Source organism: Chelonoidis abingdonii, chromosome 16 (genome assembly GCF_003597395.2).
Source record: "Chelonoidis abingdonii isolate Lonesome George chromosome 16, CheloAbing_2.0, whole genome shotgun sequence".
Classification (NCBI taxonomy): Eukaryota; Metazoa; Chordata; order Testudines; family Testudinidae; genus Chelonoidis; species Chelonoidis abingdonii.
In genome coordinates this window covers 18675781-18689493 of record NC_133784.1, presented here as the reverse complement: position 1 = coordinate 18689493, position 13713 = coordinate 18675781, and the positions used below count along the sequence as shown (strand labels likewise).

At 57.0% G+C, this 13713-nt stretch overlaps 1 protein-coding gene across 2 annotated transcripts in view; it reads left to right on the top strand.

Annotated features, from left to right (window-relative positions):
• Positions 1-410: 410 nt before the first annotated feature.
• The window catches only part of CAMKV (CaM kinase like vesicle associated), a 51628-nt gene continuing 38325 nt past the window's right edge, over positions 411-13713 (top strand). Inside the window, exon 1 of one of the 2 annotated variants that reach the window (XM_032783068.2) lies at positions 411-625. The gene's annotated coding sequence lies outside the window, so the exon portion shown is untranslated. Of the gene's footprint in view, positions 626-745; positions 810-13713 lie in introns of those variants that run through there. The other variant, XM_032783069.2, reaches the window with a different exon arrangement.

Sequence of the window (13713 nt, the reverse complement as noted above, 5' to 3'; positions counted from 1 at the left end):
TTAAAATGTATTACCAGCACGCGAAACCTTAAATTAGAGTGAATAAATGAAGACTCAGCACACCGCTTCTGAAAGGTTGCCAACCCCTGCTATAGTCCTTTCTGACCCTATGGAGCACCCTGGGTAACCTGCAGTGTCTGTGGCCCCCCCCAGTGGAGTTCTGCACCCTGGGAGGGCTCCTCTCCATGGTCTACACCTCCCTCTCCATTACAGGCGCTGGCAGCCCAGTGATGCCCCCACGCTGCCCGCTGCAGCCAGCCGACCCGTGACTGCCCAGAGGGAGCTAGGGGACCCCTGTCCGGGCAGCACCCGATGCCCCATCAGTGGGAGAAGTCTAAAGTTTGCCGATGACGTCAGCAGGTCCTGGCCCCGCCCCGGGGCGGGCTTCTCTCAGTCCAGTCCCTGTAACTTTCCCACGCCGAACTCTAGGGAGATGCTCCAGGTGCCCGGAGCCGGGAGCGCGCTTGGCTCCGTCTGCCCCGCCCGGCCCCCCCAGGAGCCCGCTGCCAAGTGACATCCGGCTCTCCCAGCCCAGGCACGGTGGGGCGGGCGGCACAGGAGTCCTGAGCGTTTGGGGCAGGGCTGAGGGACCCGGCACCTTCCCGCGGCTGGAGCAGGCTTGCAGGTGAGCCGGAGCGGCCGGGGGCGCGGTACCAGGCTCGGGCGGCGAACTCGCACGATTTGGAGGGAGGGGGCCCGCCATGCATGCTGTGTGCCTCCCTCCCCGCAGGCAGCGCTGTGTGGAGCCGAGGGCTGTAATTCGGACAGGTGCTCGGCTGCCGGTCCTTCGCTCAGGGAGAGCGACTGCGGTATGAGTCTTCTTCCCCCCCCCCCCCCCCAGCAAAGGGGACAGCAGCGCCCGCGGCGCGGGAGGCAGGAAGGCTGCAAGAGGCCCGCTGCGCCTCCCGGGGGACGGCGGCGGGGCAGAGACGAGGAGCGGGAGGCGGCTGGAGCCGAGCCCTGTGGTGCCTGGACAAAGTTACCCGGGGAAGGAGCCTGCGGCGGTGCCTGGGCACTTTGCAGGAGAGCTCCCCCTCCCCGTCGCTAACTGCTCCTTCCCATGCAGCTCGCTGCAGGCGCCCGGTGCAGCATGTGCGGGGGAGGGAGAATGCTCTGCTCCGCTCCGCTCCGCTCGGGAGCTGGCACCGCGCGGGAGCCATCGGGGAATGGTACCCACGGGCCGGCGCCCCGGGCTGTCATGCGGGGCTACTCCGCAGCCGGAGCGGGGTCGGTGGGGTCCCCCTGGTCAGGATCCAGGGGGCTGAGGGCTGATCTGCGCCCAGCTCGGGCTGTTTTGCCTTCCATCCCCTCCCCCCAGCTCACCCCCTTGCTAGAGACGTGGCGCTAATTTCCATGACAACCGCTAATGTCACAAGTAAAGGGAAGGTGGGGGTGGGGGCTAGGATCCAGCGGGTGTTCAAAAGTTTTGCCAGGCAGCATGGGGGGCACGCCCTGGGCGAGGGGGTCTGTGTGCGTGCGCCGCGTGGTGTGCCAGCGCCGGTGTGGGAGTGGGTGCAGCATGCCAGCACCTGGGGCCATGCCCGCCTGCGCGTGCAGGGGTGTGTCTGCCTTGCTCAGCCTGCGCGGGCCGGGGGCTCGCAGGCAGCCCTCCTGGGGCGGGCAGGGGGCACCTTTGGGATCGTGCTGCTGGCAGAGCATGCAGAGCTAGGGGGTGGGGCGTCGTGGAGCCATTGCTGGGCAGGAGGGGAATATGTTATGTTAAGTATAACAAGTAGATTCTCTTCCCCACCCCTCATGCTGACCTCCAGCAGGTGTAGTGAGGGAGTGAGGGCTGAGCCAGGCCCCCCAGGGCTGGCTGCCCAGAGGTGGTTTCCAGCCAGGCCAGCAGAACCTTGCATATGCTCACAGCTGTGGTATAGCCACGTGTGCTGTGTTTGGCTCCTGGGTGGGGATACACATGTGATGGCCATGTATGTGTGAAGGGGGAGGAGTTGGAGTTCTGCATCCCCCTTTCTCCCTGTGACTCCCTACTTGTAGCCATCTCACAAAGCCAGATGCCCCCACGCCTTCCTTGACTTTTGTTTGTAGGATGTCAGGCCCTGGCTCCTGTCCCAGACCCTCAGTGGGGTTGGGGTGGGTTTGTTCCATCCTGCCCTCTGCAGGGTCATCTGGACAAAGGCTGGAGAGTAGGGCCAGGGCAACCCTGTGGTCCTCCTAAACCCCCCCGCCTCTAACACAGTCTATCTGACCTCTCTAACTCCAATGGGATCTGGCCTCCCTGACCCCCCCAGTGCCTCAGATCCCTCCTGCATCCTGATGCCTTCCCTCAGCCTGAGCTCCCTGCTGTAGCCCTTGGGGGTTGTGCTGGCTGTGGGGCAGGACCTGCACTTGAAATGCAGTGGCTCAGCCTTAAGAGTGCGCTGTAAGGGACGGTGGCACCCTACCACTGCTGGAGATGCTGGAAAATTGGTCTCATCCCACCCACTCCTCTGAACTTAAAACCTATTTTGTGGTGTTGGGATCCAGACAGACCCCATCAGTTCACGCTGCCTGGTGCCTGCACATTGCACTTCAGGGCACTGAGGAGAAATATTGGCCTGAGCATATCCGGCTGTAGCCAGGAATCAGAAGTCAGCCAGCAAGCTGCATTATTGGAAGTCAGCTCGCTGGGTGGGAGTTCAGTCCAGGCAAGCCTGCGATTAAAGTGGATTTCAGTCATCGCTGGGCTGGTTGGGGGGGGTGGGAGTCGAGAGCGCATGTGATCTGTCTGCAGAGAGAGCTGTCACAGGAGTGAGCACAGAGCCCTGGAAATCACTGCTACACCTGGGGAGGAGAGAGATAGCACAGGATAGGGTAGATCTTTAGCAGTGCCTCTGGTATCCCCAGACCTAGTTTGTGTGGGAGGGGGTGGACTTCACCTTACTGCTTTTCATGGCAGCCCCCCAGGACTGCCTGGGCTTAGTTTGGACCTGGTGTACATGGGTGCAACTTCCCTGCCTGCAATGGAGCAGTGCCAACTTGTGCCAACTCTGAATCTGGCCCTCTGGGGTCTCAGCGTTTCAAAGCTGTGTTGCTGTTTTCTCCTTAAATCTCCAATGAACCAGGAATTGGTGGACCCTGACCTGGTCACATTGCCCTCCCCAGCCTGGTTATTGTAGGATCCTTCCCTGCTTAGTTTTGTGCAGTTGGGGGACTCCCTCAGCAATGGGAGGTTATTTCTTGGCCTGATTCCCCCTCTCTGTATGTTTTCCATTCCTTAATTCCAGCCCCAGGTGATGGTGAGTTCTGGCCTCGAGCAGGGCTGGCTCTGGCTTTTTTGCTGCCCCAAGCATCCCATCCCCCCGCCCCAAAATGCAGCGTGGCCGGAGCTGCAAAGCCGGGGAGGAAAAAAGAAGAAGAAGAAAAAAAAAACCCTGCGGCATGGCTGGAGCAGCAAAGCAGGGGGCGGGGGGCAACCTGCGACACGGCTGGAGCCAGGGTGCAGGGGGACTCCCTGCACTGCAGATGTACCCCAGCTAGCGGAGGGGAGGAGTGAGGAGCAGGGGGGAGAGAAAGAGGTCGGCGGGGAGGGAAGGACACGGGCTGCCGGGCTTGCTGCAGAGCTGACACCAGCTGGGGCAGATGGAGCACTCAGCCCACTCCCAGCAGGGCGCTCCCCTCCTCCACGCCACCACCCCTACAGGGCGGCTGGATCAGAGAACCAAAACAAACAAACAAAAACAAAAAGCGGTCGTGCCACCCTTGGATTGGGAGGAATGCCGCCCTGTAGAATCTGCTGCCCCAAGCACGAGCTTGCTCGGCTGGTGCCTGGAGCCGGCCCTGGCCTTGAGACAGGCCACACTTCAGTGCAAGCCCTGGTGCTCAGGAACTGCAAGAGATACACATGCACTTTGGTGCTGAGGTCAGGTACAAGTTGGGCTTGGCTCATGGAGGACCTAATACTACCTGGGACTTTGGCGGGGCATGGCTGAGCTGCCCAGGATGCTGCAGAACCAGTGCTAGGCTGCAGACCACTTGGCAGGGAGCATCATGTGGACTCAGTCTTCCCTCTTGCTTCCTGGGGCACCGTGTCCCAGCTCATCTCTCACAGGGAGCAGCTGGTGGGTGGGGCTGGTGAATTCTCTTAGAATATTGTGAGCGGTTGGGTGGTTGTTGGGAGCCAGTGATGGTTTGGATGTATTGTTCCTGTTAGAGTTCATGGGCTGGGTTTTCCATCCCAGTAGCCCCAGCATCCTGATAGACGGCAGGGGGCAGGAGTGCTCACTGAAGTCAGAGACTGGCTGGCTGGGGCTGGTCTGTTGCTCAGCACATGCCTTGCCCTGGTTCGGGACAGCTGCTGGAGGGGTTTGCAAAGCTCCATGTGCAAAGGCAGTTGGTTTCAGGTGTAAGAGCAGGAGTCAGTCTCCTTGATACCTTGCTGAAGAGCCATCAGTGCCTACAGGCTGGGCTCCTGCTTCTGTGCTTCAGCCAATCACAGACCCATGGGGTTAGAAGGGACCGCAAGGATCATCTAATCTACCCCCCTGCCAAGATGCAGGATTTGTTGTGACTAAAAGCATCGTTGGCCCCCTTAAAAATGCCTCCTAATGCACTTTGGAGGCTTTGCAGTGTTACTCAGACTCCCAAAATGTCTCTGTTCTTTTAACTCCCTTTCCAGCATGTGACTCATAAGTGTCATGTGGCAATGAGTTCCACAGAGTATCAGCTGAGACGCCCTCCTATTCTCTTGTTATGCGATAGGGAGGAACCATGTCATTTCCACTAGATCCTTCAGGACCCTTGCAAACCTCAGCCAAATCCACTCAGAATAATTTGCAGTTTCAGGTGCACTGACCCCAGCAACCCCCAACTCTCATATGTAATGTCCCCACCCATCCCCACTGCCTTTTCCTGATTTGTTCTCAATGTTCACATCTACAAGGACAGGATGCGAGTGCAGGGTTTGAAGTGTGAACAAACCACTGATTTATAAAACAGCATTTTCCCTTCCCCATTCTTTTAATACAGCCCAGCAGCCGACTTTCCTTTTTTCTGCTGCCGTGATTGATGTTGAGGCTATTAGATTCAATAAAGGCTCTTTCCTGGGGTTTCTTTATGATCTGCAGCCATCTTACCTGAGCTCTGTTCTACTCAGATCTCACAAGCTAAGTAGGGTTGGTCCCTGCTTGATACTTGGTTGGAAGAGCTCTGATGGGTTCCCTGCATGGAGCTCTGCCAGTGCCACTTAGTCCCAACATGCAGCCCCCTGCTATGCCAGCCCTGTGCTTCTATCCCATCCCAGCTCTGCCAGTGGTCTCTGTCTGTTACTCCTTGCACCACCATGAACAATCCTTTTTAGGCAGTTTTGGGGGTTGATATCATAGCCCCATTATTTAGGTCCATCTTGGGGGCCTGATCAGTGGCTGTTGCTCTTTAGCCAGACAGTGTCTGAAGAGAAGCCACTGTTTCTGGAGAGGTAGCCCAAGTGCCACCTAGAGCGGGCTGTCACCTCCCGGGTACATGATGCCAGTGCCCCCCGAGTGAGCAAAATTGCCGTGCTCGCTGCTCCATTCTCTGGCAGCCACTCACCTAGTTGGAAATGGAAGCAGAGCTCCAGAAAGCTCTAGGCAGAGGCGGCTGCTTGTTAACCCCCAAGGTTGGGCTCAGGCTGCGACAGCGGGCTGGAAGGTGCAAAATAAGTCAGGTGGGGGTGAGAGTCTAACAGGCCGGGGCTATGTGTATGGGCTGAGGACAGGTGAGGGCTGGGAAGCTAATTTAAAGCCACAGTACAGCAGGAGGGATGTTTACGTTGAATCGGGCTCCTTGGCTTGTGAAAGCTGCGTCATCTCCTCATGCCATCCATGCCCTGCCTCCCACTTCCCCAGCTATTGTGTCTTACGCTGTTGCATCTTGTCTTAAATTAGATGCTAAGCGACTGGGGGCAGGGGCTGTGTCTACATGTGTGTGCATAGCAGCCCTTCCCCAGTCTGGTTGGGGGTCTGCTGTAACAGACAGAAGAACATCAACAAATTCCTAACTTGTCTGCTCTCCTTGCCGCTTCCAAGTCTCTGCTGGCATCACCAGAGTGCAGATCTCTGCCACTAAGTGCCCATGACCAGAATTATGCTCCCGCTGTGTTGGCTGCAGCTGCCTCAGGGTGAATCCCCTGGCATTTCGTCCAGCTCCTTTGAATTAGCTCTGCCTCCCCTGCTCTCCGTGACACTGCCCTGGGTGGTCTTGTCTGTGACCTTCCCACAGAGCCTTAACAAGGGTATTAGCAAGACTGGACTCACACCCAATCCCACATGGCCCCTTTTCCCCAGCTGAGTACATGGGTGTGGGTTTCTGCCCCAGGCCATCCATGGGGCCTGGTCGTGCTCACTGAAGTCGATAAGAGTGGAGGGCATGTGACCCCTTTTAGGGGGTGCTCAGGATGTGCAGAATCGGGCCCAGCCAAGCCATGTGAGCTGTTGTTGGATGGTCTGGAATGCTGCTGTAAAATCCGAGTTACCCTGCCCCGGCTCCCCTGAGCCATCAGGCCTGTGATTATAGAAACCCAAAAGCTGTCACGTTTCCTTGGCACAGCCTCTTCCTTTAGAACGCCAAGTGCTGCCTATTGTTCCTGATTTCATTCTCCTTGAACAGCTGCCAGTCTCTTTCCTGGTTAGTGCCTGCTCTGCCTGACTGAGACAGTCAGACCTAGCTGGTGACACTCGCCTTTGCTGTGTGAGGGCCTGGCTCTACATTCACTCTTCTACCTCTCTTCCTCCCCCCAGCCCCGTCCCTAAAGCTGCCATTGGTGGGGCAGTGACCAGGGCTAGCTCTAGGTTTTTTGCCGCCCCAAGCAAAAAAAATTTTGACTGCCCCTGACCCCAACCCTCAGCTCTCTCTTCCCCCACCCACACCCCCTGCTGCCCCAGTGCTGGGCTCCCCACCACTAGTGCTGACTCCTCCCACTCCCTCCTTGCCTCGAGCCAGTCCAACACTGGCAGGGTCAGGGTGAGCAGTGGGCCTCCCAGGCCACACCTCAGCCCAGGGTCTCTCCAGCCAGGGCTCCTGCCTCCAGGAGTGGCCGGGACCCAGGAGTGTAGCCACAGAGGGAGTGGAGCCCTGAATAGCAGGACATGGGCCCCACATGGCAGCGGCCTGCCCTCTATGGCCCCTCTGCTGCTTCTGGCCGCCCTGCTGCAGTCCCTGGGCAGCTTGGGCCACTTCGCTCAGCCCTGGCTGCAGTGCTGGGGGGCAGCTGCCCTGGAGCACCTGCAGGAGGCTCTGTGTGCCCTGTGAGGTGGCCCCCAGCCCAAGTGTCCCCTTTTCGGAGCCTGCCTGGTCCAGCCACAAGGTGCGGGCGCTGGTCCCCCGCGGCGCTAAGCACAGTGGCCCCAGGGGCTAAGCACATGGCGCGCTACTGCTGCCAGGGCTGGCTCTAGCCTTTTGCTGCCCAAAGCCAAAAAAAAAAAAAAAAAAGATGGCTGGAATGTCGTCCCTGAAAATGTGCCGCCCCAAGCATGTATGCCAATTCCTTCCATATCCAAGTGCATGGGAATGCCACCTGATCTGTGGCTGTACAAGTCCAACCTAATGTGCATGATACTTCCCCCTGGTGGAGCAGACTGGAAACGCAGCATCCACTTAGGTAATATTAAAAACTTGAGGTCTTTGCTTTATTGCTTTTGAATTCTAGTAGTACAATGACAGATACAGCCAGGAAATAGTCCTGGTGTGTCTCACTATTCTGAGTGATAGCCATGTTAGTCTATAGCAGCAAAAACAACAAGGCATCTTAGAGACTAACAATTTTATTTGGGCATAAGCTTTCATGGGCTAGAACCCACTTCATCAGATGCAGATGGTGTTTTCGCTGTTCTGAATTTTACATGGTCCCCACCTTTTTAATATGGTGCAGATTGTGTTGACAATATCCACCTGCAGTGACAAAATTGTTAGGGTGTGTGCATGGGGAGAACAGTGGTGGTGTGAAGGTGGAGGGGAATTTGAGATATTGGGATAAGCACATTAGTTAGCTGTTTCCACTGAATGTGTGAGCTAGTAGACATTATGTTTCAGAGTTAATATCTGGTGAGCCAAAGGGGCATATGTGAACAGCTATCGCTTGGGGCTCTCTGCAAACTCAGGCAGACACCATAAGACTGGGTCATGTTTTAAAGGTTTTCTTTGACTATAAGGATGAGGATTTTTTTAAAAGCAAAATTAATCAATTCCGGAGCATGATTCAGTTGCGAACCTAGGTGCTGACTCCGTGAGTACTGTGGGACTGGAGCACTCACAGGGAAAAATTAGCTGGTGACCTACACCCAACAGCAGACAAGCTCTCTCTACCCCCACCCCCTTCTCGCCTCCTCCTTCCCCAAGCGTGCCACATCCCTGCTCCTTCCCCCTCCCATCACTTCCCACCTGCTGCCTAACAGCTGTTTGGCAGTGCTCAGGACTTTCTGGGAGGGAGGGGGAGGAGTAGGGATGCAGCATGCTCAGTGGAGGAGGTGGTAAAGAGGTGGGGTAGGGGCAGGGCCAGAAGTGGGGTTGAGCACCCATGGGGCAGAGGTGAAGTTGGCGCCTATGGTTGCAAAGGGTGGATTTCGGAGCAAATTCTTTGGCCTGAAGATGCACAGGGCCCTTTTTCGTTGTCAATGAGTTTTAAAAGGAGGTCAGATTACTCAGGAGTCAAAAATATTTTGGTCACCAGTTTTTGTGAATTCTATTGTATGTCCCATGCTGGTTGTTTTTCTTATAGCCCCAGTTCCCAGAGTCATGTTGTCTCTCTGGAAAAAGTTCCTTTCATTCCCTGGCCCCCCTTGGGTTTTGTTTGTCTTTGTCTCTTTGCTATGCTACCTCAGCTAATTCTGAGTTCCATCTCCGCTCCTGTCCTGGTTCTAGCATCTGGCCCCGGTTCTGAGCAGCCCCTGCTGGACCCCCGTGGGCTCCAGAGGAATGGTGGGGGGCTTGCAGTCATGGGGCAGGATAGCCCAGTGGTTAGGGTGCTCACTGGGACTTAAGACCTGGCTTTAGTTCCTGTGTCCACTGCAGACTCTCTGTGTGAGTTTGAGCCAGTCGTATCATCTCTCTCCCATGGGGACAACAGCCCTGCCCAGCTGCCCACGGGCTGTGGCGATACAGATGAGATGGACGGTGAGGTGCCCGCATACTAAAGTGATAGAGGCCAGAGAAATCCCTAAGCCAGATGAGGATTACCAGGCTACATTGTCTTGTTCCCCCTGTTGTCCCCCTCTTACTAGTCTTGTGTCTTTTAGCATTCAGCACCCTGGCCCAGTGGTACACTGAACTCAGTTCTGTCCTGTCCTGCTCTTGTCCAGTCCAGATACTCCCACACACACCTGTTCTCTTCTGGCTCATGGCCTGCGTCCTCCCATGCCTGAGTGGGGCTCCCTTGGTGTTGCCCTGGAAGGTCGCTGCCCCAGTTCTGCCACTGCCTGGCTCCTGCAGCTTGGGCACTGGTGAGCAGATGGTTGCCAAATCTGCGCCGCTGCTGGTGCTGCCCTTGTGACTAACCAGGGAAGGCAGGCTCTGGGTGCCGGCTCAGCCCACCAGAGTGCCTTGGAAGTGGACTGGTGCTGCGCTCCCCTGCCAGGGCACGAGGCTGAGTTGCTAATTCTGGCTTCCCTACCCCTTATTAGATCCATGAAATTCTTTGCTACTCTATTACAGTCCTGCGAGCGGCAAGCAATGTGAGCGAGCGCTACCATGCACAGCTCCCTCTGGTATCATTCCAACACGCTGCATCTCGCACACATCCTGCCATGTGTGCCACTGTGCCCAAGTCTCTGGGGCCCCACCTCAGTGCCTTATGCCATTCCTGCTCTCCAGAGGTGTTAATGCGGCACATCCACATAACCCATATGGAATGTGGCAAGAAGAGATTCTCCCCACCCCCATGACACAGGGCTTCTGTGCTTTCCACACACAGGCAGCTCAGGGCTCTGCCACTTTGCTCTTCTCTTCGTTGCTGATCGTGGACAGGTGAATACAAGGGAGGTCCTGATTCCCCAGAAAGGATGGGAGGGGTCCATGGGATGCTGAATGTAGCAGGCAGGGGAAGCCAGGATGGGCCATCTTGTATCTACGGAGCAAGAAGCTCCTGAGAGGGCCTGAGGCAGGCTGAGAAGAATGGGAGGGAAGAGAAAAGCAATTGGCCCAGGCTGAGGGGACCCATCCTGGGTCCAGCTTGTGCTGGCGCATCGGCTGCCAACATGGCGAACACCAGGGAATTTGAGGGCTGGACACCTGAGTTTTTAAGGCTTGTGCTTGAGCCGGACTCTGTAACAGCCCCACTTTCTGCATGACATGTAACCTCCCATCCCCATTCATCAGCCAGTTAAACCTGCTGTCCCTTCCTGGAGAAGCCAGCTGTCAGCGCCTCTCCCTCAACTAGTCAACCCCTGGCCTCCCTGCTTTTCCATTGTATGCTGTCTGTACCCCACCTCCCTCAGCACCCACTAAGAACAGGGCACCGAGATGGAGTTTAAACTGTTTAATGGGCATGAATCTGGTACTTATTAGTCACTGACAAAGGAAAAAGAAAGCTCCTCCTGCACAGTTCTGCCACTGCCTCTCGCTTCTGCCCTGCAGTCACCTGCTGGCCCAGCCCTGGGCTCGACCCTGAGCTCTGCTGATGCCCTTCATTCCTGACTAACAGCTTCCCTGTTGTACACCCTGCCAACTGTGCCTTGGGGTACGTCTTCACTACCAGCCATATCAGCGGGTAGCAATCGATTTCTCGGGAATCGATTGTATCGCGTCTCATCTAAACGCGATATCGATCCCTGAACGCGCTCCTGTTGACTCCGGAAGCCTACCAATGTGAACGGCGGTGGTGGAGTCGACAGAGGGAGCCGCGGATATCAATCCCGCGCCGTGAGGACGGTAGTTAACTCAGTCTCAGATACTTCGACTTCAGCTATGTTATTCACGCAACTTCAGCTACGTGATCTTAGATCGATCCCCTCCCCTAGTGTAGACCAGCTCTTGGTTTGGGATGTGCCGAGATGGAACAGTGAGACCTCCCTGAACCCCCTTTGCTCCCCAGGACAGGAGTGAGTGACGTCATGTCCCCTGCTCCCTTGGCACCAAATTCCTCCCTGTGGCCTGTCACAGGACTCGTGCTCTCTCTTGGCCCCGTGTGGTCCCTGGGAGGAACCTCCTTCAGTGTCAAAGCCCTTTTTCAGGGAACCACTCTCTCTTGGAGGTTAAGCCGTAGGCTCCTTTGCCTCCTGGAAATGCACCTCTCTCAGCCCTCAGCATGCCTGTTTCTCGCCATGGGCCCCCTCAGGGAGTCCACTTGCTCTGGATCCCTGGGGCCTCAATGCCCAGAGGGAATAATGCAACCCTGTTCTCTAGACTGGAGCAATTCTCCTTCAATGTAAAACAGGAGGGTTTATTGAGCATCTGAACCCAGTACAGAAAACCCTCTGGGCCCTCAGCACAGTATGTCTAGATCTGTCCTGCATCCAGGTGGGCTCTGCCGGCTCTCTCTCTCCAGTCCTGAGCGCTGTGCTTTCCAGCTGGGCATCTGATATCACTTCCCCCAAGCCCTGCCTCTGTCCACTGTCTACTATCCAGGTAAGCAGGGTTGCCTGGGCCTCCTCTCCCCTCAGCCATCCTTTGTACCCCTCTGACCAGCTGGTTTCAGCCAGGTCACTGGGGTCCTCTCTTTGCAGCCCATTGTCCTCCCACTGGCAGAACCAGCTGTGACTCCTGACCTGGGCCTCCTGGTCACTAAGTCACCAGTCACTGGGGTATCCATTCTCCTGGCCTTTGGCTGGGGTCCCAAGTTCCATTGCTGGTCCTCTGTAACAACGAACTCCCTCTCTCATCCCCTCGTTAAAGCAGTAACACCCAGGGAAACTGCGTCCCACTCCCTCTGCATGCAAACCATTGGAAAAAGCCAAGAAACACCCCCCCACACTTTGTCACAGCAGGAACTGAGAGGAACCAAAGGGGCTAAGCTACCCCAGAGAGGAACCTGTGGCTGGTTCACATGGCTGACCCTTCCATTCAGTCCCAGCCTCCTCACTCCACATTGGTCAGATCTTCCCCTGGATTCCCCACCTGCCCCAGAGAGTGGGAGCCTCACTGGGGAGCTTGGATCCTGTCCTATCTGGGTCCTGCCCTGGATCCTTCCAGATGTTGAAATTGCCGTTGGATTCCCTCAAGTTGAGGAGCTCTAGCAGAGCAAGTTATGCCCTAAGAGTCTGGGTGAACCAGGCTAGCTACCCCTGTGCCCTTTTGGAGGGCTCCTTCAGGGCTGAGAGGGGGGCCACTGCACATGCCCTCCCAGCCAGCTGCCTGTGATGTGGGCACCTGCAAACCCAGACAAACTCCTGGCACCCTTGACTTCCCCAAATCTGTGCTGGGACTGGGACTGGGACGGGTGAGGAGGCTTGGCCCAGCCTTGAGCCCTGCAAACCCCACTCCATTCCTGCTGGGCCTGCTGCAGCCCAGCTCAGCCCTCTGAGTGGGAGCGGGAGGCTCTAGCCTCTCTCTGCTGCTGCCGCTTTCCTTCAGCGTGAGGAGCCAGAGTGCAGGCATGAAGCCCTGTCCTGTGGGAGAGCGGGCTGCCTGGATACTGCAGAGAGCCCCACCTAGGGAATTAGAACCTCACTGCCAGCCCTCCACTCTGCCCTCCCTTTTCAACCCCTCCCCATCCAGCAGCCTTCACCTTCCATCTCCTGTACTACTGGGGGGAGTCACAGCTCCTTGGGCCAGTCATGCATGTGCCCAACCCCCTCCGCTGCAGTCTTGCCGGCTTCCCCCCATGGCTTTGAGTCTCTGGGGGCCCACAATGCTGCTCCCCCAACAGCATCTAGGGGTGAGACCCAGCTGTGCTGCCTCTACAGCAGGCCAGCTGGCCAGACCAGGCCCCTTGTGTTCTGAGTCAACTCTTGGCTCTTGGCATAGGTGGGACAGGGACATCTCATTCCCTGTGGTGCCTGGCTCTGGCTGGAGGAAGTTGGGGGGGAATCTGTCTTGCAGCACCCTCGGTGCCATTCCCTGCGCCACCAGATGCCCTGTCTGGGCACTGAAATGCTCGCACTGCCCTGCTCAGCCCAGGACTCTAGGCAGTGGCAGCTGAGGGACGTAAGCATTTCAGGCAGCAGGGATCTGTGCCTGGGGCCCTCCATGGGCAGGGAAGGGGGTGCAATGGACTTGGAGACTATCTTGCACTTTATGACCTGGGCCCTCTGTCACCTGGCCCATCCTGCTGCAGGGAAAGGCCCAGGGGCCTCGCCTGGACCCCTGACACAGGCACCTCTCTGCCTGGCCACTTCTCCATGCCCTGCCTTCCCAGGGCAGCAAGGAGGGTGCTTTAACCATGCCACCCTGCTCTCTTGCCCCAGCACAGGGCAGTCAAGGTGCCCTGCCACAGCATGGGGCAACCACTGGCTTGGCCTCGTGGGGAGTGCTGATCTGGGTCAACTGCCACAGCAGTACCTGCGGCCGTGCCTCTACCCCCTGCAACCCCACTGGGCTGTGCGGAGCCTCCTAGCCTTGACACAGGGCAACATAGACTGGGAACCAGAGCTCTTGAGAGTAGTTATTAATGGCTCCCAATCCTGCTGGAAAGGTATAACAAGTGGGGTTCCGCAGGGGTCTGTTTTGGGACCAGCTCTGTTCAATATCTTCAATCAGTTCTGGTGTCCCATGTTTAAGAAGGATGAATTCAAACTGGAACAGGTTCAGAGACGGGCTACTAGGATGATCCGAGGAATGGAAAATCTGCCTTATGAAAGGAGACTC